The 11,897-nt window shown below is 42.6% G+C and overlaps 1 long non-coding RNA gene across 1 annotated transcript; it reads left to right on the plus strand.

Annotated features, from left to right (window-relative positions):
* Positions 1-492: 492 nt before the first annotated feature.
* LOC133388915 (uncharacterized) lies at positions 493-9,255 on the plus strand. The gene is made up of 3 exons (XR_009763978.1): positions 493-678; positions 6,234-6,280; positions 6,846-9,255. It is a non-coding gene; the product is annotated as an uncharacterized LOC133388915 (long non-coding RNA).
* Positions 9,256-11,897: the final 2,642 nt, after the last annotated feature.

The following is an 11,897-nucleotide window of genomic DNA, read 5'->3' on the forward strand; positions in this document are numbered from 1 at the left end:
GATATTTCTCCCTCCAGTTTTCACACCTCTTTCATCTTGGTCCAATCCTGCTTTCCGTATGATATGTTCAGCATATAGACTAAACAAGTAGGGTGATAAAATACACCCCTGTCTAACATCCTTTCCAATGGGGAACCAATCAGTTTCTTCATATTCTGTCCTTACAGTAGCCTCTTGTCCAGAGTATAGGCTGCGCATCAGGACAATCAGATGCTGTGGCACCCCCATTTCTTTTAAAATTCCATAGTTTTTCATGATCTACACAATCAACGTCTTTGCTGTAATCTATAAAGCGCAGGGTGATTTCCTTCTGAAATTCCTTAGTCCATTCCATTATCCAACTTATGTTTGCAATATGATCTCTGGTACCTCTTCCCTTTCTAAATCCAGCTTGGACGTCTGGCCTCAAACCAGTTCTCCTAGAATATCAGTCAACTAAAATTAAGGCTATAAACACACTTGTCGCCAGATCAAAGCGTTTCCATTAGCTATACCCTGAGGGGGGAAAGGGTTTATCTGCCGATCAGCTGTGAAGTCTCTTTGAAGATTAATTTTTAAAAAAGCACACTCAAGCAGCTCCCATGAGGTTTCAGAGCAAAAAGGGGTGGTGTTTGACTACTGTTGTGTGCCCCAATTTTCTGAAGAGAGAGGTGGAGACACAGCAGAACCGGCAGAACAGTGAGTGTGTTTCTACCCTTAGTCACGTTTGCTGACCAGGACCGTATGTCCTAAGCATATAAGCACTGATTTTGACCCAAATTTCATTGGATACCAATTCAAAGTGCTGTTTTTTACTTAGAAAGCTTTATGTGACTTGGGGCCCAAATGCTTCTAGGACCTTCTCCCCTCATATCAGGAGTTATCAGAAGTCCGTCTCTGTGTGTCTTCTCCGAGGAAGGTACAAGAGAGGGTGGCAATGAGAGGACGGGCCTTTTCAGTTGTGGAACGTTCTCCCCAGGAAAACTCACCCAGCACTAACATTGTTAGCTTTTAGGCACCAGGCAAATCCTTTCCTCTTTACTCAGAGTTTTGGATCTTAATTCAGATCACAATATGGTGTGATTTATGGCCTTTTTTGTGTGTTCATCTTTTCTTGGGCTGGTGTAGGATTCATCCATTTTATTGTTATTGATGGATGAACGCTTTTACTTAACGTTATTTTGGGGTGGTCTAAGCCAGTGTGATGTAGTGGTTAAGGTGTTGGACTGCGACCTGGGAGACCAGAGTTCAAATCCCCACACAGCCATGAAGCTCACTGGGTGACCTTGGGCCAGTCACTGCCTTTCAGCTTCAGAGGAAGGCAATGGTAAACCTCCTCTGAATACCGCTAATTATGAAAACCCTATTTGTAGGGTCGCCATAAGTCGGAATTGACTTGAAGGCAGTCCATTTCCATTTTTCATGTTATTTTGAACTGAAGTTTTTTTATACGTTCTGTATTTTTAAATATTCTGTAAGTTGCTTTGAGACATTTTGTAAAAAGTGATGACCAAGTTTGTTGTTGTTATACATTAAGGGAAGAAGGCTCTAAACATTCATTCATAGCAGTGTGGGATTTGGATTGGACAAAACAGATTTGCTAGTTCAAATCTGCAGAAGATCTAGAAAAGTACAGCACTAATTTCCTGGAAAGGCAAGAAAATCATCACATAGATCTGACAGGTCTTTGATGTCTGAATATTCTTTGTATATACTTTTTAGAGGTGTTTTTTGAAAGGAAAATCTGGAATGGATGGCTGTGTAATGGAAAACATTCCCACTGAGCACTGAAGAATGTTATCACTGTGAGAGTGTAAATGGGGAGATACTGATGTACACATACCAGCACTTAGGACAGGCTCTGATACACTCAGACCAATTTGGAAGCTCTCTAACATTCTTCCTCTCCCTGTCCTGTCATTTAATTGATATAGCCTGCCATACAGAGGGATGAACGAATGAAGGATCATATCATCCCTTTTGCCACACCAGCTTTCTAACACATTGGTGTGAGGACAGAGCCCAGCTGACCTGCTTCTGAACCCCAAGCCTGATGAGACTTCTGAAGAGAAGAAAGAGAACCTTATTGCAGGGCAGGCCCCACCTTAGATTGAGACCATAACACCCCCTTAAGGTGGGCATGGGGAACCTCCAGTTTGTGGGCCTAATCTGGCCTATGAGGCCTCTAAATCCAGCCCACAACATTCACCCAAGGCTACTCCCTTCTGTCTAGGTCTAGGCCACACCTTACCTGTTCTGCATGGGTGTGTCTTATGTGTGCAAATGGGATGTGCATGTGTGTTTAGGTGCCCTCAGTTTGTGCTTTGGCCCTGCCTGTGACCAGGTATGAGTCCCCCAACCACTTTTCCCCAAGGGAATTCAGTTCTTAGGGAAGGGAGGGCTCCTCGTCACCCTTGCCTTCAGGGCAAACTGGGATCTCCACCTCGCAGAACACCCAGCACCAAGAGCCTGTGACACTTAAGGACTCAACAACCCTTGATGAAACCCTGACTCCAGCCGCAGGTTTTCACTATCACACCAGAACCTCATGAACAGAAGAAACAATGGCTCATGCAAAAGCCCAACACAAGACACAGCACCATTTGGAAGCCCAAGGCATCTCCGCCCTCCACTATATGGAGGAGGAGGAGGGAAGCACGGAAATATCCTATCTGAACCTCTGTCATATTCTGGGCAGCTGAACGTCTTTGTCTTTCCAATCTGCAGATGATGTAGCATCATCCAGAAGGAAAGATCTGAATCAGATTATGAATATTTAGCACCATCAACGTGCAGAGTGCTTTAGAAGTAAAAGTCAGTTCTGCGCCAAGGGGCTTACAATTTAAAAGACAAGATAGAAAGGAGAGAAAAATGGAGCCAAGCAGGGGAAGAATATATTATTTCACTCACACATACTTAAGCTTTCTTACTGTAAGTGGGGCGACTAGGGTATTGTGCCAAAGGTTTAATAGAAATGAGGCTTTCTGAACAGGGATTTGAAAGCAGAATGGTGGCAGGAAACCAGTTTGGGATTTTAAGGAGAGGCATCCCAAGTTTACATTGTAACCTGCCTTGGACCTTCAGCCCATTCAGTGTCAGGAGCGGAGGACAGATTTTCCCCTCGCTGCAACCAGTGGTTTCATTTTTATCATAGGGGACTAAGTGGCAAACATCCATTTGAATGGGAGAAAGGAAAGGGGTATGCAGTGCACACAATACTGAGATGGATGGACCAATGGTCTGACTCAGGTTATTATATTTGGATGGCCCAGAAAGGATGAACAACTGAATGGTGACAGCAGTATGGATGAGAAGATGCCCCTGTTGCTGCTTCCTCTCTGCTCACCAGCCTCTCTCCCTGGCAAGCAAACAGCTGGGGACAAAGGGTGGTGAGGAGGATGAAGGCCCGCTGAGAAATGAGGACGGCATTGAGGGCCTCTTGCCCAAAGCGCTTACCACCACAACCACAACCACCACTGTCCTATTTACAGAACCTTGCCCCTTCCGCTGCATAGTTCTGCATATTGTATGTTGTTTTCTTGGTCACTTTTATTTATTTTATTTTAAAAATATTTATGTGCCACTCTTCCAGGCAAGCCCATCCAAAGGTGCTTACCATGACACGTTGGAACAATAAAAACTATGCTAGTGAACCTCGGGACCTGTTTAAAAAATAAAAATAAAACATAGATACAAGTGCAATGTGCAGCAAAATGTTGTAGTAGAGCATGCTGCTGATCAGGATTCCAGCCAGCCAGTGATGCTCTTGTCCAGGAGATTCTATTCCATTCCCTCTGTTGTTGTTTTTGTCCCACTTCCCAGCAGTCAGTCATCATTCTGTGACCACTAACCATGATTTGTTTTTTTTGGGGGGGATATATTTTTATATTTACTTCTGTGGACCTTATGGGATTCTCCCAGACTTGCTGCTATCTCCTTCTTTGTGCATGGATGGTGCTGTTTTGGCTGTATAAGGATCCACGCTCAGAGGAGTTGGCTCTTAAGTTATAGGATTTTATTAAACCTAAATAAAGCTTTTTGTTAAAAAGATCACAGCAGACCACTGATTTTAGGATTCTGGAACAATGTGACAGTAGGAAAACATGTTAAACCACTTCCATTGCTATGTGGAAGAGTTAAAGTTTAGCCATTATCTGTGAAAGAGCAATGCAGGGGATGAGGAGTGGAGCTTTCATTGCGTGGAACATGTTGAAAAGGGGCCTCTGAATGAGAAGGTTTAAGAGTTCTCCTTCAGTTGGTGATGCTTGGGGAAGCATCTGAGAGTCAGAAAGGGCTGGCAGGGAAGAAAGGCAGGGCACTCAGAACATTTTATGCTCCGCTTCTTTGGGACCTGCCAGGAATATCTCAAGAGACTATTTAAAGGTACTGTCAACTGAGGAAAAACATACCATCATACGGATCCAGCCACCAGAGTCCTAAATCCCCTTTTGCTCAGCAGTGGGCTTGGAAAGAACATACAAGCTTGATCAACAGGTTTGCTGCTGTGGATGACTTTGACCAAGTTCAGTTAATTTACAGCACTGGTGGTAGCTCTGTGCACTTCCAAAAGTGTTTGGTCCAGTGAACAGGAAACTCCATGGACTGTGGCTGAGACCTAGGGCCCATCTACACAGTGGTTTACTGTGTATTTGGTGCTACTCACATCTCCTTTAAATTTGCATGGTTCACAAGACATTACCAGCAAACAGAAGCTATCACACAGTTTCCCCCCTGTAAATCCGTACTAACCCAATCCACTGATATGAAAAGGGGAGAGAAAAAGGCTCCACTCCATTTCTCTAGTGCTTGCAGATGTTTTGCTCCAATGCTTTTAGGTGGGTGTGTCAATCGTTCCCCTCTCCACCCTCTATCTCCTCCTCCCTTCTTTCATTTTGTTTGTATTTCAGCTGTATTCTACCAGGGAAAACACAGATATTTGCATTTTTTTTAAAGGAACCTATTGCACTTGCTCAGTCACCTAGCAACCAGAGGGAGTGGAAATGTATAATTAGAGGACAGACCACAAGGAAAAAGAGAGACTAATCCTCCCCAGAGGAATGCCTGCTTGTGTAAATAAGAAAAAGTGATTGGCAACTAACATTGAGCAGGAACTGTGGACGATGCAAATGAAAAGTGAAGGGAAAAGAAGTATATTTCCTATGAAGAAATGTTCCCATGTAGATGAGCCCCTAGTTTGGTGAACTACCTGGGACTCTCCAGAGTCCAGCCTTGGAACCCTCTTCAAGTACAGCAAGGAAAAGGAGCGTGTAACTCCCACCTTTGCAACTGGCAGACTGTAAGAAGCCTTTTGTTTATTTTTTTATTATTTTTATTTTATTATTTTATTTATATCCCACCCTTCCTCCCAGCAGGGAGTCTGTTGGTCGAGTCTGGTTATAAATACTGTGAGGATGACTTTTAGATCTTGCGAAGACAACATAGTAACACTTGCTGCTGTTCCCACTCTGGCTCTGTGATGCATCCTCTAATTTTCAGCTTCCCACTTTCCATTGCTTCCATTTTCTCTACATCTTCCAGGTCTAGATTTGGGTACAGATGTATACACCCCAGCAAGATCCTAGCCAATAGGATTAATTTCTTCATCCAGATACTTCTTTCTGTTGTGCTCCCTGTTTGCTACTGTTCTTGCTCAGAGCAACATTTGGACAAGAAAAATATAAAATGAGCCAGTAACTAAAATCCCTCCTCCTGTCCAATTTTTTTCCACATTGCACAAGACTAAGGGTAGAAACAAACTCACTGTTCTGCTGGTTCCAGTGTGTTTCCATCTCTCTCTTCTGAAAATGGGGGTGAAATATCAGAGAGCAATGCTGGTTTCAGCTAGGAAAAAGAGAGAGAGAGAAATTAACCAACTGCTCTATATTATACAATGATCCAAGAAAGTCTGTCATCTCTCAATGCAACCTAATTTCCAAGTCATGTGCATAAGGCCATAGCTGCTTGCAACGCTAAGCATGCTTTCTTGGAAGCAAGTTCCATCACAATAAATTAGAGTGACTTCTGAGTCCAAAATAGGCACACGCTCAACTTTTTAAAACTGGAAAACGGTTGCATTTTTTCATGCCCATTGTGAATCAGCAGATTGAACTGATGTGTTGAACTGAGTTATACCTTTTGAAACTGCATGCCAGACTTTATGCCAATTTCCTTGAATTTCTGCCTGCCATATTTTTACCCCATTCCTCTCTCTCTCTCTCTCTCTCTCTCTCTCTGCATTTGTGTGTGATGAGGAGAAAGTGCTTGATGCTTGGCAATCAGCGTGGGAAGAGTGAAACTGATGGTAAGTATTAAATAAAGCTCTGTGGAAACTATCCAGGGACTCTTGTCTACTACTCTCTCATTGTTTAGTCTCATGCTATGCATGTCCCCAGTTTCTAACAGTACAAAGACGCTTCATTTAAACCTTTGAATGAATGAATTTCCCACTTGGGGAGAGAGGGGACAAGGGTGGGAGCAGGAGTAAGAACAGTTTGGGGCATCAGACGTATATGCTCTTCTTAGTACAAAATCTCAGGGAAGGGACCTTCAAGGCACTGGGCCAACCTCCACTGAAATGGAAAGAAGGCTGAGCCCCACTGATTTAAAACAACTTACCCACAAGGACCAATTTTACTTCATGACTCAAACTGAATTCAGCAAGCAGTGTGCCTAGTTAACAAAAATAGGTAATGGCCTGAAAACACCTAGGTTTTTATTAGAAGTTGAGAGTCGAAGATAATTTTAAATGTTTAAAACTTAAACAGGAATAGGAAATAAAAGTAAATAAGTATTCCCACTGGTTGTTTGTAAGTTTGTAATATTTGGGGCTAAAGCTGCTATTACATTACTTTCCCCCCTCACCCCAGGATAACACCTAGAAGAGTTATGCTGATATGGATTATTCACCAAGCAAGAGATGAATTGATTTCATAAAGGAAGCCACAGACTTGAACTTACAAGATCTGAACAGAGTGGTTCATGACAGATGCTCTTGGAGGTCACTGATTCGTAGGGTCGCCATAAGTCGTCATCGACTTGAAGGCACATAACGACAAAACTTTTACAAGTATAATCCTGCAAACAGGGTTTTCCCAGGAAGAATGATGCCTATTCCACACATCGCCATGTTACAGCCATACCATGCTCTTGAGCATACTGAAGAGGTTTCCTTTACTGCATGGTTTTGTGCAGTTTAATGGCAAAATGTGCTTGCTTAATAGGTCTTGATGGCTAGTTACTACCTTAGTAAGATCCGTTTCTGAAAACTCAAGTACTGTTCAATTCAATATAAGAAAAGTAAACAGTACAGTTTGTCCCCTTATTAAAAGAAAAAAAGAAAGGCAATGAAGAGGAAAATCTGGAACATATTTCTATAGAGGAGGGAAGATAATTTTACATAGAGAGCAGTGCTCTGCTCTGTACTGTTCCTCCATTAGTTATAGGCCTAAAGTATTTCTACAGTCACCATAGGAGGATATATGGTACAAACTGTCTGCATCTGATGCTGCCTAAGTTTCGGATGAAATCTCCAAAATGCATCCCTGGATCTACTATTTCCAGATGCTATCAATCACTTTAATTAATGGCTAAGTCTATTCATCTGTTTAAAAAAATTACATGAACCAGTTGAAGCTTTGACTAATGTCATTGACCTCCCAAAGTGTGGACGTGTACACTCCCTCAAATTACACAAAGAAAAAAAAAGTCACAAAGGGGGAAATGAATTTCTAGAAGTCTATGTTAGTCTTCATTTGATTCCCTGTAATATCTCTCCTTCAATGTCACAAGCTTATTTTAATTCTGTGGTAAATAGCCCTGCTATTCTGAAGCCACATGGTATGCACAGAGAAATAGCAGAACTCTCTCTTTTAAAAGCCAGCACAAAAATAAAATGAAAACTTTGGGAATTATTTCTGTCTGAGAGGCACCCACAGAGATGTCCTTATGGTTGTGTGATTTTTTTAAAAATCCATGAGGGCAATTCTGTTAACAGCTTTACCTTGAGGCATTAAAAGACATTTGGTAAACAAACACCACTGGAGGAAAAGCTACCACTGTGTTTAAGGGGAACTGAAAGAGCTCTGCAGATAGTGAAATGTCCTGGCTGTTAACAACTTTCCATTGAAATGAGAAAAAAAGCAATATAAGATAGCTTGGACTCTTTGAATCGTTTTTCTAGACAATAGCACGTTGCCTTTGTGCATTTAGAGCCCAATAAATGGAAAGCATTATACCTTTAATTACCTTTATTTAAAACATTTGCTGACAATGAATGTTGTTATTAAGGTGTTTTTTTCTGGCCTCTTGCTATGCAACCAGAAATAACAGACATTCCACATCTGTTCAGTGAATTTTTTCACTAAATAATGCAGGGATGAGGAACTTTTGGCCCTCCAGAAGTTGCTGAACTACAGCTTTCCATCAGCCCCAGCACAGAGCTGGCCATAGAATAAATAGCACGCTGGGCAAGGAGTGCCTTTGGTGCCCTCCCCCCAGTGGTCATCTTACATGGCCACCCAGAGGGTTTCTGGGGCCTGGTGCAGGTGTGATGTTGGGGGCCCTGCTGCTGCCCCCTACAAGAACCCATGCATGTGCATACAAAGCTGGGGGCCACATGCATTCACAGACTACATGTGAGAATTCTTGTCTGCAGCTCCTCCTTGCCCTGGGAACAAGCAGAATGATAAATGTGCTTCATTTTTCTTACATAGGGTTAAGGTAATAGGGATTGGGTTGTGCACCTCCTTCAAGTTCCAAACCCCTTCTGGCAGAGTTTATTTTTCCTTCCTGGGGCTCAGTCTCACATAGGGTTGCCAGGTTCTTGGCTGAGACTGATCCTGTATCTTTAGGCGAAGAGAAGGTCAGCCAAGTGCAGGTCTTCTTGCAACTCTGTAATGAGAAAAAATACAAGGTGGAATTCTCCCGTCCCCCTGCCAACAAACTATTATATGGGGTCTATGTATTTTTACATCTCCAGTATGTGTGTGTATATGGAGTCTTTCAAACAACCCTGTGAGGTAGGGTTGCAGACTGGAAACCAAGGCAGCTCACAATAAGAAATAAATCCCTTTAAAATCGAATAACCATAAAAACAAGTATAAACAATTGCAAAACAGCTTAAAGTGGCATGATTCTGAATTTTCGGTTGGGTGAATGAAGTTCCTTATCCTTATTATGCTGGTTCCTGACCGTAATAAATTATATTCATTCATTCATTCATTCTTATCACTTGAGGCTGCAGCTCTGTGCACGCTTCCCTGTTTGAGTAAGCCTCACTGAATTCATTGGGACTTGCTTCTGAATAAATAAACGTAGGACTGCACTATAAATATATTTACAGGTTGTATAAATAATAAATATATTTGATAGTCATGATTATACAAATATTTCTTCATTTATCATATTTTTGGTTTTTGGTTAGGAATCCTGACTAGTTGTGAGATGCTTAGTTTTCTGCCTTACTCATAAGAATCTTGTGGTTGGTATGGTATTGCATTTAAGAAATCATCACTGTCTTTTGTTCTTCTTTTTCTATTTGTGTTTAATTTACCTTTATCCTCACTCCCATTCACCCATAGAAGCAACAACAGTGGTTCCATGCACTCTGCTCAGCCTTCTTAAACCCACTGATGATTCACCTTGTTGTTTGTTTCTTGTCCAATGGTGGTAAAAGAGAATTCACATACTGGGCAGCGTGGCTGCAATTGGTGTTGTTCCTAAGCTACTGCCTATGAAGGTAGACCAAATCATGTGTGCTTTCTCTCTGTCAGTTATATTCACTGGAATTGGGTTGGCTGATAAAGTGAGTTTATAGCAGCCCACAGGGGAAACAGAAAAGGTAGAGAATCTTGTTACTCATTACTCAGACCTCTTTCTGAAGTGAAGGGTCAAATCTGTAAAGAAATTTGGATGTTAAAAGGTAGGGGCAGGGCATTCGAGGCAGGGGGTTGCCAACCCTACTTGGATATGGATATCTTTGCAGAGGATCCCTAGTCAAGCTTTACCAACAGCACAATCCAAACTATATCTACTCAGAAGTAAGTCCTATTGAGTTCTATGGGGCTTAGTCCCTTAATAAGTGTGTTTAGAATTGCAGCTGTTCGGGGGCATCTAACTTTATTCCTGAGTGCTCCCATCTAACATCTCCACAACACTAGGCTCCTTTCTTCCTACAGTGGCCTTCTGTTGACTGGCCTGGCCTGGCCTGAGGGCAGTTGAACACTTTTTGCCAGAAGCTAATTGGCTAGATTAAATGTTCCTACCCAGGCTCCAAGACCCTCCGTGGCACAGAGTGGTAAGCAGCAGTAACGCAGCTAAAGCTCTGCTCACGGCCGGAGTTCGATTCCAACAGAAGGAGGAAGTCGAATCTCCGGTAAAAGGGGTTGAGGTCCACTCAGCCTTCCATCCATCTGTGGTCAGTAAAATGAGTACCCGGCATATGCTGGGGGGTAAAGAAAGGCCAGGGAAGGAACCGGCAATCCCACCCCATATATATGGTCTGCCTAGTAAACGTCGCAAGACGTCACCCTAAGAGTCGGAAACAACTCGCACTAAAAGTGTGGGGACACCTTTACCTTTTTACCCAGGTTCCATCTTTTAGCTAAGATTTCTATCTTAATTTCCAATCAGATAAATGTTTTTGTGTGAATTGTATGCGCCAAACAACTGTAGTTGATGCTTAACATATCATGCTTAATGACATCACTTGGACCCACCCCATGATGTCATTTGGACCCACCCCATGATGTCACTTGGACCCACCCCCAAAATCTCAGGGTTTGGGATGCTTCTGACCTGGCAACCCTAGCTGTTGGTAAAGCTTGAGTAGAGATCCTCTGCAGAGATATCCATATCCAAGCAGGGTTGGCAACCCCCTGTCCTGGAATGCCCTGCCCGTACCTTTTAACACAGCTGTGATTCTTGCTTGGCTGTTGTTCAAGCCAATTTGATAACTGGTTCAGCACACCTTTGATAGGCAGAGCAGGCAGGGTAAGAGAAACAGAAACAGACCTGTTTGCCATAGCTAATTCATAAGTACCATCTGTGGAGAAAAGCTCTGATCTCTTGCCCTTGATTTTGCCTGTGTGAACCAAGCAGGACCTTCCCACCAAGCTGCCAAATATAAAATCTTTGGATGGTCTCTGCCTGGCAGCAACATTGAGAAAGCCCAGTAATGATTAACACTATGATAACCATCTTCCCCTGCTCCCAGGAAGTGTCTACTGTCTTCAGCAGCCCCTCAGGAAGTGTTAGACCTCTAGACCTGTCTGAATGGTGATTGACAGGCGAAAGCCAGCTGCCAGCCAATCCCCACCTGGGTTCCCCAAAAACCCTTACAGTTACAAGAGGACTGTTGGAAAAGGGTCCTTTATCCCTCTTGAACCCCCAACCTGCAACTGATGCCTGAAGCTGCTTGTGCCAGAGGTGACCATTGAGAGTAAGTTGTGCAATGTTTGTTTGTAATAGTGAAATATTACTTAGACCAATATTCTGGTATAGTGTTTTATTTCAGTTTTGAGCTGCCTACTAGCTATTTCTTCCCCCTCTTCCTTTTTCCCTTGTTGTTGTTGTTGTTATGTGTCTTCAAGTCGATTATGACTTATGGCGACCCTATGAATCAGTGACCTCCAAGAGCATCTGTCATGAACCACCCTGTTCAGATCTTGTAAGTTCAGGTCTGTGGCTTCCTTTATGGAATCAATCCATCTCTTGTTTGGCCTTCCACTTTTTCTACTCCCTTCTGTTTTTCCCAGCATTATTGTCTTTTCTAGTGAATCAGGTCTTTTCATGATGTGTCCAAAGTAGGATAACCTCAGTTTCATCATTTTAGCATCTAGTGACAGTTCTGGTTTAATTTGTTCTATCACCCAATTATTTGTCTTTTTCACAGTCCATGGTATCTGCTAAGCTCTCCTCCA

The sequence above is a fragment of the Rhineura floridana genome, chromosome 7 (assembly GCF_030035675.1).
Source record: "Rhineura floridana isolate rRhiFlo1 chromosome 7, rRhiFlo1.hap2, whole genome shotgun sequence".
NCBI classification, from domain to species: domain Eukaryota; kingdom Metazoa; phylum Chordata; class Lepidosauria; order Squamata; family Rhineuridae; genus Rhineura; species Rhineura floridana.